At 51.5% G+C, this 18895-nt stretch overlaps 1 long non-coding RNA gene across 1 annotated transcript; it reads left to right on the plus strand.

Moving 5' to 3' along the window:
* Positions 1 to 1313: 1313 nt before the first annotated feature.
* On the plus strand, positions 1314 to 10853 carry LOC140474854 (uncharacterized). Its single transcript, XR_011959472.1, has 3 exons — positions 1314 to 1419; positions 9295 to 9353; positions 10765 to 10853. It is a non-coding gene; the product is annotated as an uncharacterized lncRNA (long non-coding RNA).
* The last annotated feature ends 8042 nt before the right edge of the window (positions 10854 to 18895 follow it).

Below are 18895 nucleotides of genomic sequence, written 5' to 3' on the forward strand. Positions count from 1 at the left end.
CCCCCTCTCTCTGATCCCCCTCCCTCTCTCTGATCCCCCTCCCTCTCTGTGACCCGCCGTCTCTCCGTGATCCCCCCATGACCCCCCTCTCTCTGTGACCCCCCCTCTCTCTGTGACCCCCCTGTGACCCCCCCTCTCTGTGACCCCCCTGTGACCCCCCCTCTCTGTGACCCCCCTGTGACCCCCCTCTCTGTGACCCCCTCTCTCTGTGACCCCCCTGTGACCCCCCCTCTCTGTGACCCCCCCTCTCTCTGTGACCCCCCTGTGACCCCCCCTCTCTGTGACCCCCCTGTGACCCCCCTCTCTGTGACCCCCTCTCTCTGTGACCCCCCTGTGACCCCCCCTCTCTGTGACCCCCTCTCTCTGTGACCACCCTCTCTCTCTGTGACCCTCCTCTTTCTATGTGCCCCCCCCTCTCTCTGTGACCCCCTCTCTCTCTGTGACCCCCTCTCTCTGTGACCCCCTCTCTCTGTGACCCCCTCTCTCTGTGACCCCCCTCTCTCTGTGACCCCCCTCTCTCTGTGACCCCCTCTCTCTCTGTGACCCCTCTCTCTCTGTGACCCCCCTCTCTTCCTGTGACCCCCCGTCTCTGTGACCCCCGTCTCTGCAACACCCCGTGACTCCCCTCTCTCTCTGTGACCCCCCCCCTCTGTGACCCCTCTCTCTTCCTGTGACCCCCCGTCTCTATGACCCCCGTCTCTGCAACACCCCCGTGACCCCTCTCTCTCTGTGACCCCCCTCTCTCTCTGTGACCCCCCTCTCTCTGTGACCCCTCTCTCTCTGTGACCCCCTCTCTCTGTGACCCCTCTCTCTTCCTGTGACCCCCCATCTCAGCAACACCCCCGTGACCCCCATCTCTCTGTGACCCCCCCCTGTGACCCCCCCTCTCTCTGTGAACCCCCTCTCTCTGTGACGCCTCTCTCTCTGTGACCCCCCTCTCTCTCTGTGACCCCCCCTCTCTCTCTCTGTGATCCCCCTCTCTCTCTCTGTGATCCCCCTCTCTCTGTGACCCCCCTGTGACCCCCTCTCTCTGTGACCCCCCCCTCTGTGAACCCCCTCTCTCTGTGACGCCTCTCTCTCTGTGACCCCCCTCTCTCTGTGACGCCTCTCTCTCTGTGACCCCCCTCTCTCCCTGTGATCCCCCTCTCTCTCTCTGTGATCCCCCTCTCTCCGTGACCCCCCTGTGACCCCCTCTCTCTGTGACCCCCCCTCTCTGTGACCCGCCCTCTCTCCATGGCCCCCCCCTCTCTCTTTGTGACCCCCGGCCCCACCCCTCGCCGGGACAGGAGGGGCATGTGTGTGTGGTCAACTCTAACCCTGGTGTTCCCGATGAGACGTGTGAGCGCAGGAACATCCGAATCAAAGTTTACTCCAAACCCTATCACAGGCTGCAGGGGCCCAAGGCAGACCTGGTCATCGGTGAGTGGGGGGGAATGGGGGGAGCAGGGAGTGGGGGTTGGACGCGGGGAGGGGGGACAAGCCAGGGGGAACAGAAGGGGGCGTGCGGCGACAGGAGGGGGTTGGGCGTCATGGATTCAGGAGACAGCTGCTGAAGCATTGTGGGAAATGTGGAAGCCTGTGGCCTACATGGATTTCCAGTAGGAGGTTAACAAGGTGCCAGGTAAACGGCTGATGTGCAGTGTCAGAGCTTCTGGATGATGTAGGTGGACAGCAGAAAACAGAGAGTGAGTACGTGGAATGTATTTTGTTTTTGAACGGATTGGCAAGGTGTAGCAGTGGGATCCCCACCTAGAACATAGAGCATTCCGGTGCAGTACAGGCCCTTATAGAACATTCCAGCGCAGTACAGGCCCTTATACAACATTCCAGCGCAGTACAGGCCCTTAGAGAACATTCCAGCACAGTACAGGCCCTTATAGAACATTCCAGCACAGTACAGGGCCTTATAGAACATTCCAGCACAGTACAGGCCGTTATGCAACATTCCAGCGCAGTACAGGCCCTTATAGAACATTCCAGCACAGTACAGGCCCTTATAGAACATTCCAACGCAGTACAGGCCCTTATAGAACATTCCAGCGCAGTACAGGCCCTTATAGAACATTCCAGCACAGTACAGGCCCTTATAGAACATTCCAGCTCAGTACAGGGCCTTATAGAACATTCCAGCGCAGTACAGGCCCTTATAGAACATTCCAGCGCAGTACAGGCCCTTATAGAACATTCCAGCACAGTACAGGCCCTTATAGAACATTCCAGCACAGTACAGGCCCTTATAGAACATTCCAACACAGTACAGGGCCTTATAGAACATTCCAGCACAGTACAGGCCCTTGGAGAACATTCCAACGCAGTACAGGCCCTTATAGAACATTCCAGCGCAGTACAGGCCCTTAGAGAACATTCCAGCGCAGTACAGGCCCTTAGAGAACATTCCAGCGCAGTACAGGCCCTTGGAGAACATTCCAGCGCAGTACAGGCCCTTGGAGAACATTCCAGCGCAGTACAGGCCCTTGGAGAACATTCCAGCGCAGTACAGGCCCTTATAGAACATTCCAGCGCAGTACAGGCCCTTATAGAACATTCCAGCACAGTACAGGCCCTTAGAGAACATTCCAGCGCAGTACAGGCCGTTATAGAACATTCCAGCGCAGTACAGGCCGTTATGCAACATTCCAGCGCAGTACAGGCCCTTATAGAACATTCCAGCGCAGTACAGGCCCTTATAGAACATTCCAGCACAGTTCAGGCTCTTATAGAACATTCCAGCACAGTACAGGCCCTTATACAACATTCCAGCGCAGTACAGGCCGTTATGCAACATTCCAGCGCAGTACAGGCCCTTATAGAACATTCCAGCTCAGTACAGGCCCTTATAGAACATTACAGCACAGTACAGGCCGTTATGCAACATTCCAGCGCAGTACAGGCCCTTATAGAACATTCCAGCGCAGTACAGGCCGTTATGCAACATTCCAACACAGTTCAGGCTCTTATAGAACATTCCAGCGCAGTACAGGCCCTTATACAACATTCCAGCGCAGTACAGGCCGTTATGCAACATTCCAGCGCAGTACAGGCCCTTATAGAACATTCCAGCGCAGTACAGGCCCTTATAGAACATTCCAGCGCAGTACAGGGCCTTATAGAACATTCCAGCGCAGTACAGGCCCTTATAGAACATTACAGCGCAGTACAGGCCCTTATAGAACATTCCAGCCCAGTACAGGCCTTTATAGAACATTCCAGCGCAGTACAGGCCCTTATAGAACATTCCAGCGCAGTACAGGCCCTTATAGAACATTCCAACACAGTACAGGCCCTTATAGAACATTCCAGTGCAGTACAGGGCCTTATAGAACATTCCAGCGCAGTACAGGCCCTTATAGAACATTCCAGCCCAGTACAGGCCCTTATAGAACATTCCAGCCCAGTACAGGCCTTTATAGAACATTCCAGCGCAGTACAGGCCCTTATAGAACATTCCAGCTCAGTACAGGCCTTTATAGAACATTCCAGCGCAGTACAGGCCCTTATAGAACATTCCAGCGCAGTACAGGCCGTTATAGAACATTCCAGCGCAGTACAGGCCGTTATAGAACATTCCAACACAGTACAGGCCCTTATAGAACATTCCAGCGCAGTACAGGCCCTTATACAACATTCCAGCGCAGTACAGGCCGTTATAGAACATTCCAGCGCAGTACAGACCCTTATAGAACATTCCAGCGCAGTACAGGCCGTTATAGAACATTCCAGCACAGTACAGGCCCTTATAGAACATTCCAGCGCAGTACAGGCCGTTATAGAACATTCCAGCGCAGTACAGACCCTTATAGAACATTCCAGCACAGTACAGACCCTTATAGAACATTCCAGCGCAGTACAGGCCCTTATAGAACATTCCAACACAGTACAGGCCCCTTATAGAACATTCCAGCGCAGTACAGGCCCTTATAGAACATTCCAGCACAGTACAGGCCCCTTATAGAACATTCCAGCACAGTACAGGCCCCTTATAGAACATTCCAGCACAGTACAGGCCGTTATAGAACATTCCAACACAGTACAGGCCCTTATAGAACATTCCAGCGCAGTACAGGCCCTTATACAACATTCCAGCGCAGTACAGGCCCCTTATAGAACATTCCAGCACAGTACAGACCCTTATAGAACATTCCAGCGCAGTACAGGCCGTTATAGAACATTCCAGCACAGTACAGGCCCTTATAGAACATTCCAGCACAGTACAGGCCCTTATACAACATTCCAGCGCAGTACAGGCCGTTATAGAACATTACAGCGCAGTACAGGCCCTTATAGAACATTCCAGTGCAGTACAGGCCGTTATAGAACATTACAGCGCAGTACAGGCCCTTATAGAACATTCCAGCGCAGTACAGGCCGTTATAGAACATTCCAGCGCAGTACAGGCCCTTATAGAACATTCCAACACAGTACAGGCCCTTATAGAACATTCCAGCGCAGTACAGGCCCTTATAGAACATTCCAACACAGTACAGGCCCTTATAGAACATTCCAGCGCAGTACAGGCCCTTATAGAACATTCAAGCGCAGTACAGGCCCTTATAGAACATTCCAACACAGTACAGGCCCTTATAGAACATTCCAGCGCAGTACAGGGCCTTATAGAACATTCCAACACAGTACAGACCCTTATAGAACATTCCAACACAGTACAGGCCCTTATAGAACATTACAGCACAGTACAGACCCTTATAGAACATTCCAGCGCAGTACAGGCCCTTATAGAACATTCCAGCGCAGTACAGGGCCTTATAGAACATTCCAACACAGTACAGACCCTTATAGAACATTCAAGCGCAGTACAGGCCCTGATAGAACATTCCAGTGCAGTCCAGGCCCTTATAGAACATTCCAGCGCAGTACAGGCCCTTATAGAACATTCCAGCGCAGTACCGGCTGTTATAGAACATTACAGCACAGTACAGGCCCTTATAGAACATTCCAGTGCAGTACAGGCCCTTATAGAACATTACAGCGCAGTACAGGCCCTTATAGAACATTACAGCACAGTACAGGCCCTTATAGAATATTATAGGCCTTTATAGAACATTCCAGTGCAGTTCCTGCCCTTATAGAACATTACAGGGCCTTATAGAACATTCCAGTACAGTTCAGACCCTATAGAACATTCCAGCGCAGTACAGACCCTTATAGAACATTCCAGCGCAGTACAGACCCTTCAGCCCTCGATGTTGTGCCGACCTGTGGAACCAATCTGAAGCCCATCTAACCTACACTATCCCATTATAATCCATATGTCTGTCCAATAACCATTTAAATGCCCTTAAAGTTGGCGAGTCTCCTACAGTTACAGGCAGTGCATTCCACACCCTTACTACTCTCTGAATAAAGAAACTACCTCTGCCATCTGTCCTATATCTATCACCGTCAATTTAAAGTTATGTTCCCTCGTGTTAGCCATCACCATCTGAGGGAAAAGGCTCTCCCTGTCCACCCTATCTAACCCTCTGATTATCTGATATGTCTCACTAAATCACCTCTCAACCTTCTTCCCTCTAACGAAAACAGCCCCAGTTCCCTCAGCCTTTCCTTGTAAAACCTTCCCTCCAGACCAGGCAACATCCTGGTTAATCTCTTCTGAACCCTTACCAAAACTTCCACATCCTTCCTATAATGCAGTGACCAGAACTGTACACAATATTCCAAGTGCGGCCCCCCAGAGATTTGTACAGCTGAAGCTAGACCTCGTGGCTCCGAAACGCAATGCCTCTCCCAATAATGGCTAACACACTGTATGCCTTCTTAACAACCCCTGGGTGGCAACTTTCAGGGATCAATGTACATGGACACTGAGATCTCTCTGTTCATCCACATACCAAGAATCTTATCATTAGCCCAGTACTCTGCATTCCTGTTACTCCCTCCAAAGTGAATCACCTCACACTTTTCCGCGTTAAACTCCATTTGCCACCTCTCAGCCCAGCTCTGCAGCTTATCTATGTCCCTCTGTAACCTACAACATCCTTCGGCACTGTCCACAACTCCACTGACCTTAGTGTCATCCGCCAATTTACTAACCCATCCTTCTACACCCTCATCTAGATCACTTATAAAAATGACAAACAGCAGTGGCCCCAAAACAGGTCCTTGCAGTACCCCATTAGTAACTGAACACCAGGATGAACAGTTCCCATCAACCACCACCCTCTGTCTTCTTTCAGCTAGCCAATTTCTGATCCAAACCTCTAAATCGCCCTCAATCCCATGCCTCTGTATTTTGTGCGATAGCCTACTGTGGGGAACCTTATTAAATGCCTTACTGAAATCCATATACACCACATCAACCACTTTACCCTCATCCACCTGTTTGGTCACCATCTCAAAGAACTCAATAAGGTTTGTGAGTCATGACCTACCCTTCACAAAACCTTTCCCTATTTATTTCCATATCTTTGATAAAGGGAGCTCAATCCAGGTGAAATGTGCCGTTCGGTCGGGGAGTCGGTCTGTGATCGGGAGGGGGATTCTGCAGCTCAGGATCCATCAGTTGGATTATTCGATTATAGGCCTTTGGATTATAAGAGATAAGGATTTATAATCATCTGGCAAGCAACAATTTGATTTCAGATAGTCAACATGGTTTCGTCAAGGGCAGGTCGTGTCTCACAAACCTCAGAGTTTTTTTGAGAAGGTGACCAAGTATGTAGATGAGGGTAGGGTAGTTGACGTGGTATACATGGGCTTCAGTAAAGCCTTTGATAAGGTTCCACATGGTAGGCTGTTGGAGAAAATGCAGAGGCATGGGATTGAGGGTGATTTAGCAGTTTGGATTAGAAACTGGCTTTCTGAAAGAAGGCAGCGAGTGGTGATTGATGGAAAATATTCAGCCTGGAGTCTGGTTACTCATGGTGTGTCACAAGGATCTGTTTTGGGACCACTGCTGTTTGTCATTTTTATAAATGACTTAAGACGCAGGCATAGGTGGATGGGTTAGTAAATTTGCAGATGACACTAAAGTCGGTGGAGTAGTGGACAGTTTGGAAGAATGTTACAGGTTGCAGGGGGACTTGGATAAACTGCAGAATTGGGCTGAGAGGTGGCAAATGGAGTACAATGCAGCTAAATGTGAGGTGATTCACTTTGGGAAGAATAACAGGAAGGCAGAGTACTGGGTCAATGGAACGATTCTTGGTAGTGTGGATGTGCAGAGGGATCTTGGAGTCCATGTACATAGATCCCTGAAAGTTGCCCCCCAGGTGGATAATGCTGTTAAGAAGGCATACGGTGTGTTAGGTTTCATTGGGAGAGGGATTGAGTTTCGGAGCCGCAATGTCATGCTGCAACTGTACAAAACGCTGGTGCGGCCACACTTGGAATATTGTGAACAGTTCTGGTCACCCCATTACAGGAAGGATGTGGAAGCATTGGAAAAGGTGCAGAGGAGATTTACCAAGATGTTGCCTGGTCTGGAGGGAAGCTCTTCTGAGGAAAGGCTGAGAGACTTGGGTCTGTTCTCATTGGAAAGAAGAAGGCTAAGAGGAGATTTGATAGAGACATACAAGATGATCAGAGGATTAGATAGGGTAGACAGTGGAAGTCTTTTTCCTCGGATGATGATGTCAATTCTCCTGCCCCTCAGATGCGGCCTGACCTGCTGTATTTTTCCAACACTACACTCTCCAGTCTGATCACCAGCATCTACAGTCCTCACTTTCTCATGAGTAAGGGAACTGTCAGACTGAGATACGGGTGGGCAACTGTGAAATTGATCATGTGATCAGGAAGGGGAATTGGAAGAAGCACAGGATTGTTCAGGCCGAGAATGGCTGCAGGGTGCAGAGGGATCTGGGTGTTTGGGAATGGCTGCAGGGTGCAGAGGGATCTGGGTGTTTGGGAATGGCTGCAGGGCGCAGAGGGATCTGAGTGTTTGGGAATGGCTGCAGGATACAGAGGGATCTGGGTGTTTGGGAATGGCTGCAGGGTGCAGAGGGATCTGGGTGTTTGGGAATGGCTGCAGGGCGCAGAGGGATCTGAGTGTTTGGGAATGGCTGCAGGATACAGAGGGATCTGGGTGTTTGGGAATGGCTGCAGGGCGCAGAGGGATCTGGGTGTTTGGGAATGGCTGCAGGGTGCAGAGGGATCTGGGTGTTTGGGAATGGCTGCAGGGTGCAGAGGGATCTGGGTGTTTGGGAATGGCTGCAGGGTGCAGAGGGATCTGGGTGTTTGGGAATGGCTGCAGGATACAGAGGGATCTGGGTGTTTGGGAATGGCTGCAGGATACAGAGGGATCTGGGTGTTTGGGAATGGCTGCAGGGCGCAGAGGGATCTGGGTGTTTGGGAATGGCTGCAGGGTGCAGAGGGATCTGGGTGTTTGGGAATGGCTGCAGGGTGCAGAGGGATCTGGGTGTTTGGGAATGGTTGCAGGGTGCAGAGGGATCTGGGTGTTTGGGAATGGCTGCAGGGTGCAGAGGGATCTGGGTGTTTGGGAATGGCTGCAGGGTGCAGAGGGATCTGGGTGTTTGAGTGGGAGAAATTGAACGTTAAAATGTGGGTCTCAGAGGCAGGAAGTGCTGGAAAAATCCAGGACTGAGGAAGGGTCACCGAGCCTGAAACACTCACTCTGATTTCTCTCCACAAATAGTGCCAGACCTGCTGAGCTTTTCCAGCCAGTTTGTGGTTTTGTTTCTGATTGAATGCATTGGCAGGTCTGTCCATTTTCATTAAGATGTGGTCTTCATCCTTCAGTTCCACAGGACACTGGTCAGACCAGGGCTCCAATGCTGGGTAGAGGTTTGGCCTCCTGATTGTTGGGTTCACATTAATGTATTGGAGATGGCTCAGAGGGGCCTAACGAGATGATTAACCCGGACTGAGTGAGTCATCTGATGAGGTGTTGGTTGGAAAGATGGGGTTTGCTTTCCCTGGAGTTTAGGGAGTGAGGGGGGGAAGGGGGGTGACTGGATTGATGTGGACGATCCTGAACAATCTTGGCAAGGTGGACATTGGAAAGATGTTTCCTCTTGTGGGTCAGTTCAGCATTGGGAAGGAGACAGGTTTAAAATCAGGGGTGTCTGTTTTTGGTCAGAGAGGAGGGGAATTTGTTTCCTGGGTCAGCCGTGATCTGACTGAGAACAGACTGGAGGGGCCAAATGGCCTTCTGCTGCTCCTGTTTCATGTCAGATCAGAACAGGAGTGGTGGAGGGGAGGAGGGGAGGAGGGGAGGAGGGGAGGAGGGGAGGAGGGGAGGAGGGGAGGAGGGGAGGAGGGGAGGTCAGTGCTGGACGCAGCGATATCTCTAAGAGGTTTTCCTGTCTGTATTCTCAGGGTTTAATGTTGGTTTCGGACTCAGTGGGACCTGGTTAAGCTCTCTCCCCAGGTTGCAGGTGAGTGATAACCATCCCTCCTCACACTGACACCCACAGCACAGAGAAACTCTGCGCTCTCTCACTCACTCTGTCGCTCTGTCTCACTCTCTCTCTCTCCCTTGTGATCTCTCTCTCTCTCTCTCTCGCTCACTCTCCCTCTCTCTCACACTCTTGCTCACCCTTGTGCTCTCTCTCTTCTCTCTCTGTCCCTCCACCCCCACTCTCACCCTCTCTCCCTCTCACTCTCACTCTCCTTCACTTCTCTCCCTCATGTTCTCTTCTCTCTCTTCTCTCTCTCCTGCTCTCTCTGATTCAGTTTCTCTCTCACAGTTTCCTCTCTTTCTGTCTTGCTCCTTCTCACTGTCTCTCTTGCTCTCTATCATTCTTTCAGTCTCTCATTTTTTCACTCACTCTCTCTCACACTCACACTTTCTCACTCTCTCTCCCTCCCTCTCACCCTCTCTCTCTTGATGTCTCTCTCGCTCAGTGTCTCTCATCACTCTCTCTCTTTCTCACTCTCTATCCCTCTCCAGTCTCTTGCTTTCTCTCTCTCTCTCTCCCTCTCTTCTCAATATCGCACTCTCTCTCTCTCACTCTCTGTCTCCTCCTCTCTCTGTGTCTCTTCCTCTCTCTGTATCTCCCTCTCTCTCTCACTCTCCCCCCCCTCCCTCTCTCTCTGTCTCTCTCTCTCGCTCTCCCTCTCTCTGTCTCTCTCTCTCTTCCCCCCTCTCTCTCCCTCTCTCCCTCTCTCTCTCTCCCTCTCTCTCTCTCCCTTTCTCTGTCTCTCTCTCCTCCCTCCCTCTCTCTCCCTCTCCCCCCTCTCTCTCCCTCTCCCTCTCTCTCCCTCTCCCCCCTCTCTCTCCCTCTCCCTCCCTCCCTCTCTCCCTCTCTTTCCCTCTGTGTCCCCTCCCAGCCTAATGGGGAGGTGAGGGGGTGGGGGTATTGATCAGGAATGCTTGTACCTGCTGGAGGTGAGAAGAATTTGAGGTGATTGAAGGGACCGTATCAGATGTGGAGGGGTCCTGGCCGTGCGGGTATGTAGAGGAAGATCCCACTCTGTGGGAGAAGCGAGAACGAGGGGAGCCCCCCCCCATTTCAGACAGAGGTGGGGAAACTCTTTACTCCCCCCCCCCCCCAAGGGGCCGGGACTGTTTGGAATTCTCTCCCTGAGAGATGGTGGGGCAGGACCCTCAGGATAATTAAAAGGCAGCGGGGAGAGAGGGTGAGGGGTTCTCAAGGGGGCAGTGTGAGGGTGGAGGTGATCAGACCAGCTGGGGGTGGGAGAGGGGGTAGGATCGATGGGCCGAGGGGCCTGCTCCTAGCCCGTGTGGTCACACTGTCAGGGAGGGGGGAGGGATGGAGGGTGGGGGGGGGGAAGATGGAGGGGGTATTGACCGTCTCTCTCTCTCTCTTTCCTGTCCCGATCCAGTCCCTGCGGGTTCCTGCATATTTCACAGAGTGTAGTGAGTACAGCTGTCACATCGATAACCAGACAATGAGTCTAGCAGCAGGAGGCTCCATTAGTGAACCCACCATTAACCCGTTCCGATCACCATTCCGAATCATCGGCATTGATAACAATATTCCCTGGTGAGTGAGCATCTGTGAGTTTACACAGAACCCAGCGGCACGCAACACACACACCACACTGTCACACAATCACCGAGACCTCACACTGACTGTCTGACACACACACACAGCACTAACCCGTCTTTATCCACTGTCTGACACACACACACAGCACTAACCCGTCTTTATCCACTGTCTGACACACACACACAGCACTAACCCGTCTTTATCCACTGTCTGACACACACACACAGCACTAACCCGTCTTTATCCACTGTCTGACACACACACAGCACTAACCCGTCTTTATCCACTGTCTGACACACACACACAGCACTAACCCGTCTTTATCCACTGTCTGTCACACACACACAGCACTAACCCGTCTTTATCCACTGTCTGACACACACACAGCACTAACCCGTCTTTATCCACTGTCTGACACACACACACAGCACTAACCCGTCTTTATCCACTGTCTGACACACACACACACAGCACTAACCCGTCTTTATCCACTGTCTGACACACACACACAGCACTAACCCGTCTTTATCCACTGTCTGACACACACACAGCACTAACCCGTCTTTATCCACTGTCTGACACACACACACAGCACTAACCCGTCTTTATCCACTGTCTGACACACACACAGCACTAACCCGTCTTTATCCACTGTCTGACACACACACACACAGCACTAACCCGTCTTTATCCACTGTCTGACACACACACAGCACTAACCCGTCTTTATCCACTGTCTGTCACACACACACAGCACTAACCCGTCTTTATCCACTGTCTGACACACACACACACAGCACTAACCCGTCTTTATCCACTGTCTGACACACACACAGCACTAACCCGTCTTTATCCACTGTCTGACACACACACACAGCACTAACCCGTCTTTATCCACTGTCTGACACACACACACAGCACTAACCCGTCTTTATCCACTGTCTGACACACACACACAGCACTAACCCGTCTTTATCCACTATCTGACACACACACACAGCACTAACCAGTCTTTATCCACTGTCTGACACACTCACACAGCACTAACCCGTCTTTATCCACTGTCTGACACACACACACAGCACTTACCCGTCTTTATACACTGTCTGACACACACACACAGCACTAACCCGTCTTTATCCACTGTCTGACACACACACACAGCACTAACCCGTCTTTATCCACTGTCTGACACACACACACAGCACTAACCCGTCTTTATCCACTGTCTGACACACACACGCAGCACTTACCCGTCTTTATCCACTGTCTGACACACACGCACAGCACTAACCCGTCTTTATCCACTGTCTGACACACACACGCAGCACTAACCCGTCTTTATCCACTGTCTGACACACACACCCAGCACTAACCCGTCTTTATCCACTGTCTGACACACACACACAGCACTAACCCGTCTTTATCCACTGTCTGACACACACACACAGCACTAACCCGTCTTTATCCACTGTCTGACACACACACCCAGCACTAACCCGTCTTTATCCACTGTCTGACACACACACACAGCACTAACCCGTCTTTATCCACTGTCTGACACACACACACACACACACACAGCACTAACCCGTCTTTATCCCCACCCTCACACGCAGGAATGTTCTACAAGGGCCTGTAATATTCTATAAGGGCCTGTACTGTGTTGGAATGTTCTCTAAGGGCCTGTACTGCGCTGGAATGTTCTATAAGGGCCTGTACTGTGTTGGAATGTTCTATAAGGGCCTGTACTGTGTTGGAATGTTCTATAAAGGCCTGTACTGCACTGGAATGTTCTATAAGGGCCTGTACTGTTGGAATGTTCTATAAGGGCCTGTACTGCACTGGAATGTTCTATAAGGGCCTGTACTGTGTTGGAATGTTCTATAAGGGCCTGTACTGTGTTGGAATGTTCTATAAGGGCCTGTACTGCGCTGAAATGTTCTATAAAGGCCTGTACTGCACTGGAATGTTCTATAAGGGCCTGTACTGTGTTGGAATGTTCTATAAGGGCCTGTACTGCACTGGAATGTTCTATAAGGGCCTGTACTGCGTTGGAATGTTCTCTAAGGGCCTGTACTGTGTTGGAATGTTCTATAAGGGCCTGTACTGTGTTGGAATGTTCTATAAGGGGCCTGTACTGTGCTGGAATGTTCTATAAGGGCCTGTACTGCGCTGGAATGTTCTATAAGGGCCTGTACTGTGTTGGAATGTTCTATAAGGGGCCTGTACTGTGCTGGAATGTTGCATAACGGCCTGTACTGCGCTGGAATGTTCTATAAAGGCCTGTACTGTGCTGGAATGTTCTATAAGGGCCTGTACTGTGTTGGAATATTCTATAAGGGCCTGTACTGTGTTGGAATGTTCTATAAAGGCCTGTACTGCGCTGGAATGTTCTATAAGGGCCTGTACTGAGCTGTAATGTTCTATAAGGGCCTGTACTGTGTTGGAATGTTCTATAAAGGCCTGTACTGCGCTGGAATGTTCTATAAGGGGCCTGTACTGTGTTGGAATGTTCTATAAGGGCCTGTACTGTGTTGGAATGTTCTATAAAGGCCTGTACTGTGCTGGAATGTTCTATAAGGGCCTGTACTGTGTTGGAATATTCTATAAGGGCCTGTACTGCGCTGGAATGTTCTATAAGGGGCCTGTACTGTGTTGGAATGTTCTATAAGGGCCTGTACTGTGTTGGAATGTTCTATAAAGGCCTGTACTGTGCTGGAATGTTCTATAAAGGCCTGTACTGTGCTGGAATGTTCTATAAAGGCCTGTACTGTGCTGGAATGTTCTATTAGGGCCTGTACTGTGTTGGAATGTTCTATAAAGGCCTGTACTGTGCTGGAATGTTCTATAAGGGCCTGTACTGTGTTGGAATATTCTATAAGGGCCTGTACTGTGTTGGAATGTTCTATAAAGGCCTGTACTACGCAGGAATGTTCTACAAGGGCCTGTAATATTCTATAAGGGCCTGTACTGTGCTGTAATATTCTATAAGGGCCTGTACTGTGCTGTAATGTTCTATAAGGGCCTGTACTGTGTTGGAATGTTCTCTGTTCCTATCCACTGTCTGACAGTCCCCAAATGTTTCAGCACCTCACCCCCACACTCCAACATCCCGACCCCAGGCTATACCATTCCCTCCCCTCCAATTAATCCCTTTCACAGAGTTCACACAACAGGGGCCTTATACCAGATCTCCATACGGGGTGGGGGCGCGGGGCGTACACAGGCATGAGTCTCTGAATATGTGTGTGTGTCTGCATGTCTCTGTGCGTGTGTGTCTGTGCATGTCTGTGTGTGTGTCTGTGAGTGTGTCTGTGAGTGTGTGTGTCTGCGTGTGTTTCTCTGTGTGTGTGTATCTGTGTGTGTCTCTGTGTGTGTCTGTGTGTGTGTCTCTGTGTGTGTCAGTGTGTATGTCTGTGTGTGTGTGTATCTGTGAGTATGTGTGTGTGTGTCTGTGAGTATGTGTCTGTGTGTGTGTCTCTGTGTGTGTGTGTGTGTGTCTCTGTGTGTGTGTGTGTGTGTGTGTGTGTCTCTGTGTGTGTCTGTGTGTGTGTCTCTGTGTGTGTCAGTGTGTATGTCTGTGTGTGTGTATCTGTGAGTATGTGTGTGTGTGTCTGTGAGTATGTGTCTGTGTGTCTGTGAGTATGTGTCTGTGTGTGTGTCTCTGTGTGTGTGTGTGTGTGTCTCTGTGTGTGTGTGTGTGTGTCTCTGTGTGTGTGTCTCTGTGTGTGTCAGTGTGTATGTCTGTGTGTGTGTGTATCTGTGAGTATGTGTGTGTGTGTCTGTGAGTATGTGTCTGTGTGTGTGTCTCTGTGTGTGTGTGTGTGTCTCTGTGTGTGTGTGTGTGTGTGTGTGTCTCTGTGTGCACACATGTGTGTGTGTGTGTGTGTGTGGGACAGGGACAGCGCGGGGTCAGACACTGTGTGAGGCTGTGAGCTGTGACGGTGGTGTGTTTCTTGTCTCCTGTTGGGTTAGGTATTTGAACGCGTACCTTTTCCACTTGGTATACAAGGTCAATGTGGTGGTGAACAGGCAGCAGGTGCCTGTTAGGGACAGTGTCAGTGATGCCTGTGAGGAGACCCTTGAACCGTGCCGGAGGAGGAAGGAGCGGAAACGGACTAATTTGCGGCGACGCCGATGAAGTTTGTGGTTGTTGAAGGTGATTGAATTCCTCATCATTGTCCGGGACAGAGAATCTCGATTAAAGCCTTTCCACTTTTCAAATTCCCCTGTCTCTGTCAATTATTTAACTTTTCTCACCCAATTCACCACAGCAAAGGCAGCGTTCCCGGCTCTTATACCCAGGATGGAGGGTCACTGATGCCTTTCCTCAGATTTCTGATAGCCCCCCCACCCCCTCTGCTCCGATTCAGTCATTGGTAATTTACTGTCACGACAGGAAAATCATCCAAAATGTACAAGCCTCCACCCTCTAGAGAAAACGGTGAAATGTTCCTTTCCAAAACGTTGACTACCTTCCCTACAAACTCTCTCACAGACACACAAGGTCACACCTCCCTCTGTTCATACCATCGCAGCCCTTCTCAACTCTATCTTTTCATCAAGGAGTCCCCACAGTGTGGGAGCAGGCTATTCAGCCCATCGAATCCACACCAACCCTCCCAAAAGCATCCCACCCAGATCCACCCCTCACCCTCTAACTCTACATTTCCCATGGCCAACCCACCCTAACCTGCACATCCCTGGGCACTATGGGACAATTTCCCATGGCCAACCCACCCTAACCTGCACATCCCTGGGCACTATGGGACAATTTCCCATGGCCAACCCACCCTAACCTGCACATCCCTGGGCACTATGGGACAATTTCCCATGGCCAATCCACCCTAACCTGCACATCCCTGGGCACTATGGGACAATTTCCCATGGCCAATCCACCCTAACCTGCACATCCCTGGGCACTATGGGACAATTTCCCATGGCCAATCCACCCTAACCTGCACATCCCTGGACACTATGGGACAATTTCCCATGGCCAATCTACCCTAACCTGCACATCCCTGGGCACTATGGGACAATTTCCCATGGCCAATCCACCCTAACCTGCACATCCCTGGACACTATGGGATAATTTCCCATGGCCAATCCACCCTAACCTGCACATCCCTGGGCACTATGGGACAATTTCCCATGGCCAATCCACCCTAACCTGCACATCCCTGGACACTATGGGACAATTTCCCATGGCCAATCCACCCTAACCTGTACATCTTTGGACTGTGGGAGGAAACCCACACAGACACAGGGGGAATGTACAAACTCCACACAGACAGCGACCTGAGGGTGGAATCGAACCTGGGTCCCTGGTGCTGGGAGACAGCTGTGCTAACCCCTGAGACACCGTGCCTTATTGTAACAGTTTACGTATGTATCCCCGTTTACTTTTTTTCTATCATATGAATAATTTTAATGTTCAATGGTTGAACCAAGACACTCCACCTAAATGATCTGACATCTTCAACATCTCTGTGAAGGCCCCCCTGGGTTATGATCAGTTTAAATTTGTGTTTCCCTGTTCCTGTGTCAGATGAAGGCTTCAACACGATGAGAAACTAACAGCTCCCCCAAAGTCCCTTTGCCCACAGTTGGGTGTGTTTCCTGAGCCTGGTTTTAGTTCCTTACAGAGATTTCCTTGTCCTGTCTCCTCCACTCCAGCAACAGCCAGAACCTGGCCCCAAGGGTCACCAGCATCACGTCTGGATCTGCGAGATCAGAGGTGACCGAGGCTTGGTCATTTAACAGGATTATCTTCAGCTTCCCAAAGGGCTGCTTGACTTTCTGCTGATCCCAGACCCCATTTGCTGATCTCCTTAACAAATCTGTTCAAGGCAGATCACGCACCGAAACGACACAGACATTTCTGGGACATCCGCACGTTCCAAAATCTCTCATGGTTTCTCCTTCAGTTTTAGGAACAGGGAGTGCGAGGACAGCTCTAACGTTCACTGACCCCTGCAACAGCTGTGCCTGTCCGAAAATCTCTCCCACTTGTTTTCACAAATTCACTTTGGCTAAATTTATTACAAAGCCATGCAGAAGTGGGTACTACAGGTGCTGGAAAAGTACAGCAGGTCAGGCAGCATCCGAGGAGCAGGAAAATCGACTTTTCGGGCAAAAGCCCTTCATCAGGAACAAGGCCAGCAAACTGGAACTGTTAAAACAGGTCATCCACCACTCTCTCACGAGTCACGGAACACACCAACCTCATTCCCAAATACGCTACACAGATACAGACGCAAAATGGTTTCGGGAGCAACATTCCCAGTGAGTCTGACATCCACCTTCCCCCCTCAAATACTTCCCCAGTTCCCCTTTGGAATGGTATTGGTGAATCCTCTCGGGTCACAGTGCACCCACCTCCCCATTCCCTGAGGTAAAGTCGCCTGGATTCAATCTTCCCCTTAACATTCCCTGCTCCAGGGAGAACGATCCCAGACTCTCCGTGTTCACTGACTCCCCTCATCCAGGGCAGTGTGTGAGTAAATCTCCCCCCACACCCCCTCTCGGGGTCCTGAAAATGTGGGTGACAATCAGACACTACATCTAAGTTATTTGATGGACAATTTAAACCGTTTCGGAAGCTGGCTTCGATTCCAGGGGCAAAGATCACAATCCAGCTGGGATTGGGCTGTCTACAGACTGGGATTCGATCCCAAAAATCCCCACTGCCGATTGGAAAAAGCTGAGGATGTCAGGAGAGAATGCATTGTCAGTGGGAAGGAGGGAGCTGCAGATCCAGAAGCCACCAGCAGGTGGTGGTGCCGCCCACAAGTTATCAATCTCAGAGCCCAGTGTCCCTGCATCTCAGCAGGATCCCATCTCACACACCCAGCATTTGTATATGCACTGTTTCATCCCTTGGCCTCTTCATTGACCGCTGCTCTCCAGGCCTGACAGAGTGCAAGCAGGGAGTGCCGCACTGTCGAAGGGTCAGTGCTGAGGGAGTGCCGCATTGTCGGAGGGTCAGTGCTGAGGGAGTGCCGCACTGTCGAAGGGTCAGTGCTGAGGGAGTGGGCACTGTCGGAGGGTCAGTGCTAAGGGAGTGCCGCACTGTCGAAGGGTCAGTGCTGAGGGAATGCTGCACTGTCTGAGGGTCAGTGCTGAGGGAGTGGGCACTGTCAGAGGGTCAGTGCTGAGGGAGCGCTGCACTGTCGGAGGGTCAGTGCTGAGGGAGCACCGCACTGTCGGAGGGTCAGTGCTGAGGGAGCGCCGCACTGTCGGAGGGTCAGTGCTGAGGGAGCGCCGCACTGTCGGAGGGTCAGTGCTGAGGGAGTGCCGCACTGTCGGAGGGTCAGTGCTGAGGGAGTGGGCACTGTCGGAGGGTCAGTGCTGAGGGAGTGGGCACTGTCGGAGGGTCAGTGCTGAGGGAGTGGGCACTGTCGGAGGGTCAGTGCTGAGGGAGTGGGCACTGTCGGAGGGTCAGTGCTGAGGGAGTGGGCACTGTCGGAGGGTCAGTGCTGAGGGAGCGCCGCACTGTCGGAGGGTCAGTGCTGAGGGAGCGCCGCACTGTCGGAGGGTCAGTGCTGAGGGAGTGCCGCACTGTCGGAGGGTCAGTGCTGAGGGAGTGGGCACTGTCGGAGGGTCAGTGCTGAGGGAGTGGGCACTGTCGGAGGGTCAGTGCTGAGGGAGTGGGCACTGTCGGAGGGTCAGTGCTGAGGGAGCACCGCACTGTCGGAGGGTCAGTGCTGAGGGAGTGTCGCACTGTCGGAGGGTCAGTGCTGAGGGAGTGCCGCACTGTCGGAGGGTCAGTGCTGAGGGAGTGTCGCACTGTCGGAGGGTCAGTGCTGAGGGAGTGGACACTGTGAGGGGGTCAGTGCTGAGGGAGTGCCGCACTTTCGGAGGGTCAGTGCTGAGGGAGTGGACACTGTGAGGGGGTCAGTGCTGAGGGAGTGCCGCACTTTCGGAGGGTCAGTGCTGAGGGAGTGGGCACTGTCGGAGAG

Source organism: Chiloscyllium punctatum, unplaced genomic scaffold (assembly GCF_047496795.1).
Source record: "Chiloscyllium punctatum isolate Juve2018m unplaced genomic scaffold, sChiPun1.3 scaffold_1229, whole genome shotgun sequence".
Lineage (NCBI taxonomy): Eukaryota > Metazoa > Chordata > Chondrichthyes > Orectolobiformes > Hemiscylliidae > Chiloscyllium > Chiloscyllium punctatum.